This window comes from Megascapheus bottae, chromosome 21, assembly GCF_031878675.1.
Source record: "Megascapheus bottae isolate mThoBot1 chromosome 21, mThoBot2.hap1, whole genome shotgun sequence".
In the NCBI taxonomy this organism is placed as follows: domain Eukaryota; kingdom Metazoa; phylum Chordata; class Mammalia; order Rodentia; family Geomyidae; genus Megascapheus; species Megascapheus bottae.
The window spans coordinates 21104874-21118851 of NC_143529.1; the positions used below are offsets into that span (position 1 = coordinate 21104874).

Below are 13978 nucleotides of genomic sequence, written 5' to 3' on the forward strand. Positions count from 1 at the left end.
CTTATGGTTACCTGGTGAGCGAATGCTACCCAGCCCAAAGCTGTATGACAGCAGGTACTGAATAGAAAATTAATAGGTAGTGGGGAAACAGTGATTAAAACCTGAATCTGGCCTTGTTACATTCCTGAATATATTTATTCAGTGTTTAATTCATTTAGATGAAAAGCTCACAGTTCCCCTGCTTTTCTGAGTCTTTTTTCTCTATCACACACACACCCTTTCTCTCTCTGTCTCTGTCTCTGTCTCTCTGTCTCTCTCTGTCTGTCTGTCTGTCTGTCTGTCTGTCTGTCTCTCTCTCTCTCTCTCTCTCTCTCTCTCATTCTCTGAAGCACTTTTAGATTTCATGTACTTATTAATAATGTGGAACTCAAGGAAGAAAAGCTGAACTTGAAACATTCATTTTGGCAATCGGTTATGTAGCTGGAACCGAGGTGTTCTTTAAATACATTGATTGACTTCCCTGAATATGTCTCTTTACAATCCTTCCCTCAAGGAGATAGGCACTTATGCTGTGATGAAAATCAAAAGTTCTGAATAGGATAGGGAAGCAGTTATTACTATTAATGTATCTTCCATTTTCTAAAGGGACGTGACATCGCTAACTAATACCAGCTCTTTAGAAGAACTGAAACTTCCAAAATGTATATGTTATATGAAAAGAAGCTGGAACTCAGTTGGGTAGAACATACCAATTGTGTGAACATTCTACTCCCCAGTGAGCCTGTGAATGGAGTTTTTACTATGGTGTAACAATGCTGAGAAGCAAGGGAGCCAGCCACTGTGTCCTCCTCCTTCTTACCATGCTTCTGGAAGCCCAATAGGCATGCATCCATATTTCCATAAGAACCTGCAGAGGTTCAACAGAGCTAGAGTCTTGTTAACTCTGGTACAAATATTGAAATTCTCTCTTGATATATAGGAATATCTCCTTTGCTTCTGGGACCACGACCTTCATAAAGTAAACAAACCTACCTGGTTTCATTACAAAAATGTATGTGGAATATAGAGTGTCTTTCCAAAGTGGTCACCAAAGCCTCTCAAAACACTGGGAGATAGTTGAAATTATCTGTATTGCCATTTTCCATCTGAGAACACAGATTATTGGAAATATTAAAAATCTCCCATACTATTACAGCTGGTAAATGGCGTGACAGTGTTTGAACCTGGCTGTCTGATCCTTCGCCCTTGGTTACGATGAATGAATGTACTGCAAAAATCCTCCTCATATTTTGGAATTTCATTTGCTTCTATGTAAAACTATAACAATAAGAATAGAACTGTGTAGAAGAAACAGCAACTATTCTAAAAGGTCACTTTTGTTCAGAGCATGTAATTAACTTATTGATCAAAGATGAGATAAATCATGAACAAATATAGCTTTCTTCACAACTTTTACATTCTTCCTTAAACGTCTTGAGTGAGAGTTAATTTTCTTCATTCTTAAGTGAAAATTCAGACAAGGCCTTGGGCACTTTATACCTCACGCATCATTTCCACCCATTCATTACCTCATTCGAACCTGATTTAATCAAATGTCCCCCCCCCCCAGCCTCAGCATGACATCCATGTGCTGGCGGGGACATGAGCACCTTGGAACATGCTGTGCCTAAATCTCTCTCCTCTACCCATTTTGTAAACAGTTGCTCTTCAAAGAGTGGGGAGTGGTCCACCCCTGGACAAGATTCCAAATGGCCTTCTGGGCCTTATCTCTCCCAGGCAGCCTACACCTATGCCCATAGAAACAATCCAGATTTGCCCACATTTCTAGAAAGCTGCTCCATCCTGGAGCTTCCCAGCTTAGTTAGCCATTCATTCACAGTCATTTTTTCCCCAGATCCCTAATCATAACTCAACCATATCTTTCCTAGGCATAAACCTCCTAAATGCAGGAAGTATATTAAAACTCACACAGCTTTTCTTTATTAGACAGGAACTACTGAAGTGGGACATGAGGTTTCAGGAGAATATGCTTGCACAAGAGTCTTTTCCTCAGCATCGCCTTTCTGGCCTACCTCATCCTTGATGTAGCAGAGGAGTGAAATAATCATAGGAAAGTGTAACAGAAAGCTTTCTGCTATTAGGATGCATGAGGTTATCAACTTAAAAATGAGGAAAGTTTTGTTTGGACTCATGGTGAAGTTTCACACCATTGGCAATTGACTTAATTTCAGACTGTGACCAGGTAGGAAATATCATTGTGGAGAAAGCATGGCAGAATGACTGCTTTCCCTCATAGAGGAAAGGAAGTAAAGAAAAAGAGGAAGATATGTGGTATACAGCCCACACTGAGATCATAATCATCAGAAACCTCACATGAAACCTCACCTCTGAAGATTCTAGCTCTTAAAACAAAAAATTTAGCATAGGGGACTTTAAAAAGACAATTCTAAACCCTCTAAAATAAAAAAATAGTTTTTTCTTTACTACTTCTTTTTTAAAATATATTTTATTATAGAAGAGTTACATTATATTCACCAGATAGAAGGTGCATTACTTAACAATCATTACTACCCCTTCTCATGCTTCTGTCCCCATTTCCCTCTCCCCACCCTTCCCCTCATCTTGTTTCCCCCTTCCCTATCCTATTTCAAGTAAACAAATAAACATATACAATATATTAGATAACAAGGTAAGATATTGTAACAATATGAGATAACCAAGAGACAACAAAAGAGATGAGAAATAACATAGTACATTAAGAACAGTCACACATTATCTTTGTATTTCTTAAGTTATCCTCAAAATAATTTTGTTATTATACCATTATGTGTTACTGATGGAACAAACTTCCCATTCTAACATCTTTACAACTACATTCATAGTGTATTGACACTATATTATCCCTAATAGTGCCTGTCTTTTATAGGTGTTCATTTGTTATTTCAATGAGTTTCTAGTATTCTAATTTTTGCTTTCTATTTTTACACAGTATACCATATTATTGGGTGCACATAATCAGATTTTTTCTTTTTATTGCAGTAGCAAAATACCTAAGCAAGCAACTCCAGGATGGAAATCTTTATTTTGACTCAAAGTGTCAGGCCATCACAATTGGGAGAGTGTCACAGAGAAGTAAAGCCATAATCATGGCAGCTGGGAGGTAGAGAGAGAAACCCTGTGCTAACATAACAGGCTCTCTCCTTTCCTCCCTTTTATTTCATCTGGAACCCCAACCTTTGAGGTAGTGCCACAAATATTCACGAACAGTCATCCTTCCTTAGTGAATCCTCTCTGGAAACATTCTCATACTTACCCAGATGAGCACAGCTTTGCTATACAGAGTCCCAAAGCACTTGTCCATCCAATCAAGTTGACAATCAGGAATAACCATCATATTCAATTTGGGGGCTGCAAAACTATTTTTGTCATCTTTTTTTAAAGATGACAAAATGAAGCAATCAAAATGCAAAACTTGTGAAAGAGTCTACTTTGTTCAAGAACTGACTACCAAAATTGAATTTTCTGTAATCTAGAAATAAAATGGACAGCATGAACATTAAATAGAATGAAGGTATTCCTTTGCAAATATTAGTATTTTTTAAATAGTGACCAAGCCTTGATTTTCTAAACTAATAAAATAGATAAATAAATAGAACTGAGAAAAAGTAAAAAAGCCAAAAGTCATTGGTATTGATAATATTTTTCAAATTTTTCTTGGATTCTAGAAATTAATTAAGGCTCTATCCTTATATGATTTTAAAAGAATAGACAAATACTTGATGGAATCAAAACTCCTAGAAGTCTTTGGCAACAGAGTATGAAATGATTTTGTTTTATTTTTATAACCTAATATCAAGAAATATTGAACAAAATGTTAAGAAGATTATAGAGACAGTGGGAGATGCAACCTTCCAAAGAAGGGTACATCATAGGAGATAATCTTGGGAATTTTCAAGAACACTCTCGGGTCCTGCAGTTTCCAGCCCTCCTCAATCTGATGCTCTGATTTTCCCATTAAATATAGATAGATTCTCATTCTTCCCAAATCTGGGATGGCTTAGGAGTTGCGGTGACGAGTACAAGGCAATGGAGGTGATGCTATGAGACTATTGTCTTTGTACCTAGGATCCTGCAGCTTCTGTTATCATCCTCCAGCAACCACCTGCCATTATAGCAGGATATACAGGCTTGTCCCCTAAATTACAACAGTGTGGAGAGGAATAAGCCCAGCTCATGCTAGCCTAGGATGGCAGACTTGTGAATGTGGTTGTCTTCATAGCTTCTAGAAGCACCTGAGCTAAAAGATGACTGGCTTTGAATGAGTTCAAAAGATATCAGAACAATTGCTTCCTCAACCTCAACACTATGAGAAATACTAAATCATTGCTCTTCTAAAGTACCAATCTTTGGTGTCATTTTTATTCATATTTGAAAATCACAAAAATTCATAATTTGACATCTGGCATAGCTCACGATCTTGGCTTTTGGCTTTTATACAAACTATACATTACTGTGGTAAACAAGCCTGCTGGCAAGTTTAATTTTCTTCCTTCCTCATTCCTCTCCCTCCCCATCTCCCTTTCTTCCTTCTTTTCTTCCTTCCTCTCTCCTTCCCTCTCTTCCTTCTTCCGTTTCTTCCTTTTTTACTTCTTTCCTTCTTTTCTTCCCTCTTTTCCTCCTCCCACCTTGTCTTCCTTCATCCCTTATTCTTTTCCTTTTTCCTCCCTTCTTTCCTTCCTCCTTCCGGCCTCCCTCCCTCTTTGCTTCCTTCCTCCTTTACTCTTTTTCACCTTTTCCTTTCTTCCCCCTCCTTTCTTTCCTTCTTTCCTTCTCTTTCTCCCTCCTTTCTACCTTCCTTCCTTCCTTCTTTGTCTCTTTGAAACAGAGTCTCACTATGTAACTCAGTCTGATCTCAGCCCTCCTGCCTCTACCTCCCTAGTACTGAGACAGAGCAGGAGACATGAACTACCACACCCATCTATTTGACTGAATTTTTTTCACAAATAGGCCTTTTATTCATCATTATTAAAACTTTGAATTTTAAACAGATTCTTGGACTGGTGATTCATATCCATCAGCTCGCTTGACTTTAGCACAGGTTTCGTCCCCAGTGGCTTTTCCAGAACTACCACCTTCATCATGAAGCTTCTTTGAGTTTTCCCAATTCAAACTTGGCCTTCTTCAGCATTTTCACTTTCCTAACAAAGACACTGTGAAGTGGATAAATAGACTGGCAAGCCTTTTCTATGTTTCGCACAATGCTGTCTGGAATCAACTTATCAACTACTTCTTTTAAGTCATTTGACTACACTTCTTGGATTATGATTTCCATCATCTTCTTCTGGATCTGGCAACCTGCTGATGCTGAGCATACGAGCTCTTGGGGATCTGATTGTTGCGCTTCTTAGTAAAGCCAACACAGAACAGACAAAGCAAATAACCATAGGTAGTCTTGACATCCACATGAGTTTCAATCATGGTAGGCCACTTTTTGACCATGGAGCACATTGTGTCTCGGGTAAGATCCATGCCTTGGAAGCTGATCAGGCAGTTCTTGCCTGGAACATACTCAGTAATTAGCTTGAATTTTCTAAATGCAGCTTCATCTTTCTGCAGATCAGCAAGCCTCACTTCAAACACCCGACCCTTGAGGCCATCAGATGCAATTTTGGTTCCTTGAGTCCTCACGACTAGTGTTTTCCCAATATTTCTGATATTGAACATGGCTGAGGCTTTCACATCATACCAATCTTTCTTAGAAAATGGGTCAACCACTTTCTTCTTGGCTACTATTTTGCTGCCTTTCATAAGGCACTTGTTCTTGCCAACCGCCATGGTGCTGGTCAGAGAGCCAAAAGGCTATTTTACTGAATCTTTAAAGATAAAAGAACAAAGAGCCTGTTACCATATTAGTTCAAGATCTCTCCTTCCATATACTGGAGCCTCATATGTCTTAAAAATACTTTTGATTAATAAGATGAATTAATTTTTGATATGAAACATAAGGCAATAAATGGGGAGAAATATGGCTGAAAGCAAATAACTCCTTACATTATACCATATCCATCAAAAGGACAGACAACATTGATAATTATGTACTGGCAAAAATATTATCAGAATCTATGTGGACAGTGGCTCAAGTAGTGAAGAAATGTGTCTAGCAAATATAAGGCTCTGGCTTCATACACTGTACCACAAAAAAAAAGAAAGAAGAAAAAAAAAGAAAGTAAACACAGTCACATGGACTTAAGTAACATTCAGAATAACAAAAAAAATTGGATAATCAAGATTAAACACCAAAAGTAGTCTCTCTCCTTCCATCCCTGAGTAGTATTTGTAAGCTTTAACTTTCATTTCTTTCAATGCTCACCAACACAGTTGATGGAATTTGATGCCATGTTCAATAGATATAGTTCAATGGTAAAGCATTTGCCTCGCATATGTAAGGCTATGGGTTATCTCTAGTACAGAAAAAAAAACTCCTAATTAACAGAGCTTCAAAACAACCCCAAAGTTCTATTAATCAGCTCTTACCTACTCGTGACTTCTTGTCATGCATATAAACTGTCCCCTAACTTACCACCCAAGTACCATCTTGGAAAGCTATTTTTTCTTCTAATATCTTAATCTCAACATCAGTTCATTAGTAAGGGGGATAAAGCAAGAGTTATGCCTATATGTTACTGCAAACTGGAAGAAAAATGAAAAAGTTTAAATTCATCATTGATTTTAGCTTGCTTGATAGCCAGTATAATTTTGGTATTGTGGCCCTATTTCTAAGTCCTGTTGTCCTGGATTTTGAGCATCTGTCCATTCCTGGGTGGGTGGAAGTGTTGAAAGACTGTACCGCACTTACTTGTGTGCAGTTTCTCATCCACCCCTGATAGCACAGCACTTATACATTGTCTCTCTGTCTCTGTCTCTTTTTCTCTCTATCTCTCCTCCTTACCCCCCTTTTGATCACAAGCAGAAATGCCCAAGTCAGGGTGGATGAAAAATCAACACATTCTCCCTCTCCAAGAATCTTCTGTAATGGAGATGTGATGGTTGTTTATGTGGCATGAAAACAGAACCTAAGTGTTTCAATGTAAAATAGTTCTGGTCATAGTGCCTGGGCTTTCTACACAACGTGATTTCTGTCTGGCTTGAGATTGAGTGTAAAGTAAGTGTTATTCCTACCATGGCTAAGAAGTCAAATAAATGGGGAGTGAGAGAAGAATATAGTATAATATTCAGTAATCTGAGTTAATGGCTCAACTGTTTTAGCTCTCTATGTGAGGCTTTCAACTGCCATCACCATGGTAAAGATCAGAATAACATACCTTCCTTCCATCCAAGCAAAACAATTTTGAACATGACAACATACCACTCAGTTGTTTAATTATTTGCAACAAGCCATTCTGCTATTATTTGAAGATTAGATCTCCAGAATATCCATAGTTCTCTCCCTCTAATCTCTAACAATTATGCTTTTTTTTTATCAACTTTAGATTCCAAAATGCACAACACCTAGGATGTGAACACTGCATCCTGTGATGAGATTTAATGTGACTTCCAGCTAACTGGAACAAAACCAGCAATAAGTGTGTTTGTCAGGTGCAAGAGGGGGAATGGATCAGAGTACAGATTAGAATGCCACCCATATATGAGAACAGGGTGTGTCCGCTGGTGGTGATGACAGACTTCAGGTTCTGCAGTAACAAAGATGAACCCTGGTGAAGCAGAAGGGGCTGTATTGGATTCCTGGGGCTTTTGTATCAAGATGCCACAAACTGAGAGGCTTTAAACCACAGAAATGCCTTCTGTAACTGGGAAAGAAGTGGAGGTGTAGAGAAGTCCAGAGGAAACGTCATTCCATCCTCTTCTACTGACTGGTGGTTTCCATTGACTTTAGGTGTTCAAGGGCTTATAGATGCACCATCCCACATTCTGTCTCCTCCCATGGCCTTTTCCCCATCCCCCTGTGTCTTCTTTCTCTTCTTCAAGGACTTTAATTATTTGATTAGGGTCCATCCTCATCTAGTATGACTCATCTTAACTAATCGCATCTGCTAAATCTCCTAAAGGACATGTTCTGAGATTCTAAACATGAATTTTAAAGTATGCACTGTTCAACCCAGTATACGAAAACAAAGAAAGAAGTCAAGTAGACTGTATTTTCCCCCAGAGTTTGCCACTACCTCGCTGTCTGACATTGGGCAGCTCACTTTGTGAACACACATTAACATGTCTTAAAACAAAAGGTTTTGAACTAACTGTTCTTCAATTCTAGACAGTTGTGATTCTTCTAGATATTGTTTCAGATTGTACGATTTCTCCTAGAATAAAAGTCAGACATATATCAGCCATCAGGGCAAAGCTAAAGCAGTGTTCATAGAAGTAACCAGGTACACAGCTTAGCCAGGGAGAGCCTTTTTCTGGGAAGTCTACCTGTGGGTGACATCTGAAGAGGCGGGAATCCTGGAGTTTTGAAAATTCAAACTTTTGATTTTATTTCTAGCATGCATACTTCAAAGTCCTTTTAAAGGTTTTGCAAGATGTGGAAAAAGTGAAACAAAATGATGCAATTTGTGTAATGTTTCCATAATTAAAATTTGTCTTTGCAAATCCCATATCACAAATTCTTGTCATTGGGTACCTACCAAAATCAAACTTTCCATACCAATCAACTTTAAAGCAACACCTTCTTCTCTCTCATCTATAGTTTTCTAGAATCAATATTTTCGTGACATGAAAGCACATCATAAAAATTGTGATAGACCTGCATGAACCTAAGACATAAAGAACAAACATTACTTACCTGTAGAAGTCTGTATCTTAACTAGAAGATGGCAGAGAAGAGACAGTGTGAAGGTTAAGCAACAAGCCTGAATTTGAAATCTTGGTGTATGATCTTTTTATTGCTTGTATTTGTTTTCTTTTTTAGTTTTTTCATATATTTTTATTGTAATTAATCAAAGGGTTACATTATATTCACCAGATAGAAGGTGCATTACTTCACAAACATTGATACCCTTTCTCATGTCTTGGTCCCATTTTCCTACCCCCAACCCCGTCCCAATCTTGTTTTCCCTCCTTCCCTATCCAGTTCAAAACAACCAAATACATATATACACAAAACATCAGATAACAAGGTGAAATACTGTAACAATATGAGTTAGCCAAGTGACAGCAAAAGAGATGAGAGATAACATATTACATTAAGGACAGTAATCACCCATTATATGGCTTTTTTTCTATGTCCTAGTGGTCCTTTCAAATAGCGTCATACTATATGGCCTTATGTATCTAGGTTTTGCTCTATGCAGATCTCTGCTAGAAGAGCCCAAGTTTCTATTGATTATGACAAATGAGGGAAACCATTGAGCCTATATTCCTTTGAGTATGGCTTACTTCACTTAATATGATTTTTTTTCTAAGTCTTTGCCTCCCAATGAGGCAATGTCATTCTTTCTGACAGTAGCATAGAATTCCATTGTGTATAAATACCACAACTTGTTGATCCACTCATCAACTAGTGGATTTAGTATGTCCTTGTTTCTGGATGATTGGGTGAATGCCTAGTAGTGGAATTGCTAGGTCATAGGGGAGCTCTATGTTTAGTCTTTTGAGGAACTGCCATACTGCTTTCCATAGTGATTGAACGAGTTTGCACTCCCACCAACAGCATAGTAGTGATCCCTCCTGGCCACATCCCCTCCAGCATCTGTTGTTATTAGTTTTCTTGATCCTGGCCATTCTAACTGGAGTGAAGTGGAATCTTAGAGTTGTTTTGATTTGCATTTCTTTTATGACCAGAGATGTCGGGAATTTCTTCATGTGTCTATAGGCCATTTTTGTTTCTTCTTCAGAGAAGATTCTCTTTAAGTCTTTGGACCATCTTGTAATGGGATGGTTGTTACTTTGGAGGTTAGTTTTGGAGTGATTCAATTTTTTGAACTGTTGATATGTTATAGATATGACGCCTTTGTCCATTGTATGGTTAGAGAAGATCTTCTCCCACTCTGTAGGCTTTCTAGTTAATTTACAAGCTATGTTCTTTGCTATTCAGAAGCTCTACAGTTTAATGCAGTCCCACTTATCCAGCCTTTCTCTGATTTGTTGTGTTTCTTGGTCCTTATTAAGAAAGTTTTGACCTGTGCCAAGGAGACCTAGTGTATATCCTATTCTTTCTTGTAAAGTTTTCAGTGTATCTGCTTTTACCTCGAGGTCTTTGATCCATTTGGAGTTAATCCTGGTGCAGGGTGACAAAGAAGGATCCAACTTTGGTTTTCTGCAGGTGCTTAATCCGTTCTTCCAGCACCACTTGTTGAAGAGGCTGTCTTTCTTTCATTCTATTTTTTAGCACCCTTGTCAAAGATTTGATGTTCATAGGTCTGTGGGTTAATATCTGGGTCCTCAGTTCTATTACTTTGGTCTTCGAGCCTGTTCTTGTGCCAGTACCAAGCTGTTTTGGCCACTATAGCTTTGTAGTACAGTCTAAAGTTTAGTATTGCAATTCTTAATGAGCTGTTCTTTCTGCCAAGAAGTGCTTTTGCTTTTATTATTCCATATGAAATTTTGGATTGCCTCTTCTATTTCTTTAAAGAATGACATTGGGATATTGATGGGTATTGCATTGAATTTGTAGATAGCCCTTGCCAAGATTGCCATTTTCACGATATTAATTCTTCCAATCCAGGAACATGGCAGGCTTTTCCATTGTCTCAGTTCTGCTTTAATTTCTTTTTTCAGGACTTTAAAGTTTTCATCAAAAAGGCACTTTACATTCTTAGTTAAGTTAATTCCTACGTGCTTTATTTTCTTTGAGGCTATTGCAAAAGGAGTTGCTTTCCTGATTGTTGCCTTGTTCCTCTCACTGTTGCCATATAGGAAGGCAGTGGATTTTTGAGGGTTAATTTTATTCTCTGCTACCTGCCAAAGTTTTGAATCAGCTGAAGCAGCTTGGGAGTGGAGTCTATATGGTTCTTTAAATATAGAATCATTTCATCTGTAAAAAGGGAAAGTTTCACTTCCTCTTTTCCTATTTGGATGCCCTTTATGCTTGCTTCTTGCCTTTTTGCTCTGGCTAGGAATTCTAATACTAAGTTAAAGAGGAGTGATGAGAATGGGCATCCTTGTCTTATTCCTGATTTTAGAGGAAATGGCTCTAGCTTTTCACCATTAAATATAATGCTAGCTCTGAGTTTGTCATATACAGACTTTATTATATTGAGGAATGTTCCATGGATTCCTAATTTCTCCAGAGCTTTTAGCATAAAGTTTCTGTGTGATCCTACACAAGTTACACCAGACTTTCTACTTCCTCATTCAAATATAAATATTGTAAAAAAAAACCTATGGCCATAGCTTGGTTCTGATTATTCACCCCTGTAATCCTAGCTACTCAGGGGGCTAAGATCTGAGGATCTGTTGGAAGGCAGTCTGAGCAGGAAAGTCAGTAAGACTCTTACCCCACTAAACTACTCAGAAAAAGCAGGAAGTGGTGCTGAGTTCCTGCTCCAGAACTGTCCCAAAAAAATTTTTAACTGCAACCATGCAACAATGATGACTTATGACAATGATGTCATACTCTGATATAATATTCCTACCATGTTGGTAGATTTAAGTCTATCATTAACTCCTTCCTCTTTTTAATGCTACTACTATTTCTTTCATACCTCCAGTTACATTCAGAATTTAGAATCATATCTCTTCCTGTGCAATTCTTTATTCTGTGAAATCCTCAAAGCCGATAACCATGTCTTGCTCCTCCATGTCTTTTTCTCCAATTGAGTTGACAATCTGAAAGAGTGAATCAGTGAACTGCAAAGAAACAAATACATGGGAAATTTTATCCTCATCAATTAGTATTAAAAATATAATAAATTCTGTCATGAGAAAGGGTATCAATGTTTGTGAAGTTATGCACCTTCTATCTAGTGAATACAATGTAACCCTTCTATTAATCACAATAAAAATAATTTAAAAAATAAATAAATAAAATAAGGAGGAAAAATATATAATAAATTCTGAGAAAGCTTACTTATAGAAAACAATTATTAAAGGCAAAATAGATTATCTCTTGACCCGTAACTGATATATTTCTCATTTGGTCATTTCAACTAGATAAACTATTAGTGACCTTTTTCCTTTCCAGGTTTTTAAGTGTATGTGTGTGTGTGTGTGTGTGTGTGTGTGTGTGTGTGTGTGTGTGTGTAGTTATACTAAGATGTAATCATATACACAGAAGTCTTTTATGAATTTATGTATCACAGCAGCCTGATAAAGAATGTCACAGATGTTATTTTTTTGCTGTAGAACCCTGAGTGTTTAGTGTTTTAGTGAGAACCATGCAAGGAATTCAAGGAGAATGAGAAGTAGAGCTAAGGGCCCTCATACACCCTGCTTTTCACTTAGCACCACAGCAAGTGAGGCAGCATTGTTCGAGTAGCTTGTTGTTATAAGAGATCTTAGGCCATACAAAAGCTCTGCAGTTTAATGCAGTCCCACTTATCCAGCCTTTCTCTGATTTGTTGTGTTTCTTGGTCCTTATTAAGAAAGTTTTGACCTGTGCCAAGGAGGCCTAGTGTATCTCCTATTCCTTCTTGTAAAGTTTTCAGTGTGTCATCTTTTATCTTGAGGTCTTTGATCCATTTGAAGTTAATTCTAGTACAGGGTGACAAAGAAGGATCCAACTTTAGTTTTCTGCAGATGCTTAACCAGTTCTGCCAGCACCACTTGTTGAAGAGGCTGTCTTCCTTCCATTCTAATTTTTGCCTACCTTATCAAAGATTAGGTGGCCATAGGTCTGTGGGTTAATATCTGGGTCCTCAGTTCTATTCCATTGGTCTGCAGGCCTGTTCTTGTGCTAGTACCAAGCCGTTTTGATAATTATAGCTCTGTAGTACAGTCTAAAGTATGATATTGAAATTCTTCCTACACTGTTCTTTCTGTTAAGAAGTGTTTTTGCTATACAGGTCTTTTATTATTTCATATGAAATTTTGGATTGCCTCTTCTATTTCTTTAAAGAATGACATTGGGATATTGATGGGTATTGCATTGAATTTGTAGATAGCCCTTGGCAAGATTGTCATTTTCACGGTGTTGATTCTTCCAACCCAGGAGCATGGGAGGTTTTTCCATTTCCTCAGTTCTGCTTTAATTTCCTTTTTCAGGGTTTGAAAGTTTTCATCAAAAAGGTCTTTTACATTCTTAGTTAAGATAATTCCTAGGTACATAGCTAGTAAATTAATTAGGAAGCCTACAGAATTGGAGAAGATCTTCTCTAACCATACAATGGACAAAGGCCTCATATCTAAAATATATCAACAGCTCAAAAAATTGAATCACTCCAAAACTAATCTCCAAAGTAACAACCATCCCATTAATAGATGGGCCAAAGACTTAAAGAGAGTGTTCTCTGAAGAAGAAACAAAAATGGCCTATAGACACATGAAGAAATGCTCAACATCTCTGGTCATAAAAGAAATGCAAATCAAAACAACTCTAAGATTCCACTTCACTCCAGTTAGAATGGCCAGGATCAAGAAAACTAATAACAACAGATGCTGGAGGGGATGTGGCCAGGAGGGATCACTACTACACTGTTGGTGGGAGTGCAAACTTGTTCAACCACTGTGGAAAGCAGTATGGCAGTTCCTCAAAAGACTAAACATAGAGCTCCCCTATGACCTAGCAATTCCACTACTAGGCATTTACCCAATCATCCAGAAACAAGATCATACTAAATCCACTAGCACAACGATGTTCATTGCAGCACTATTTACCATAGCAAAGATATGGAACCAACCCAGATGTCTCTCATTTGATGAGTGGATCAACAAGTTGTGGTATTTATACACAGTAGAATTCTATGCTGCTGTCAGAAAGAAAGACATCGCCCCATATGTTAGGAAATGGAAAGACTTAGAAAAAATCATATTAAGTGAAGTAAGCCAGACTCAAAGGAACATAGGCTCAATGGTTTCCCTTATTTGTCATAATCAGTAGAAACCTTGGGCTCTTCTAGCAGAGATCTGCAATAGAGCAAAACCT

At 37.8% G+C, this 13978-nt stretch overlaps 1 pseudogene; it reads right to left on the reverse strand.

The window, feature by feature from the left end:
* Positions 1-4980: 4980 nt before the first annotated feature.
* Positions 4981-5775, reverse strand: LOC150048735 (small ribosomal subunit protein eS1 pseudogene; annotated as a pseudogene).
* Between the last annotated feature and the right edge of the window lie 8203 nt (positions 5776-13978).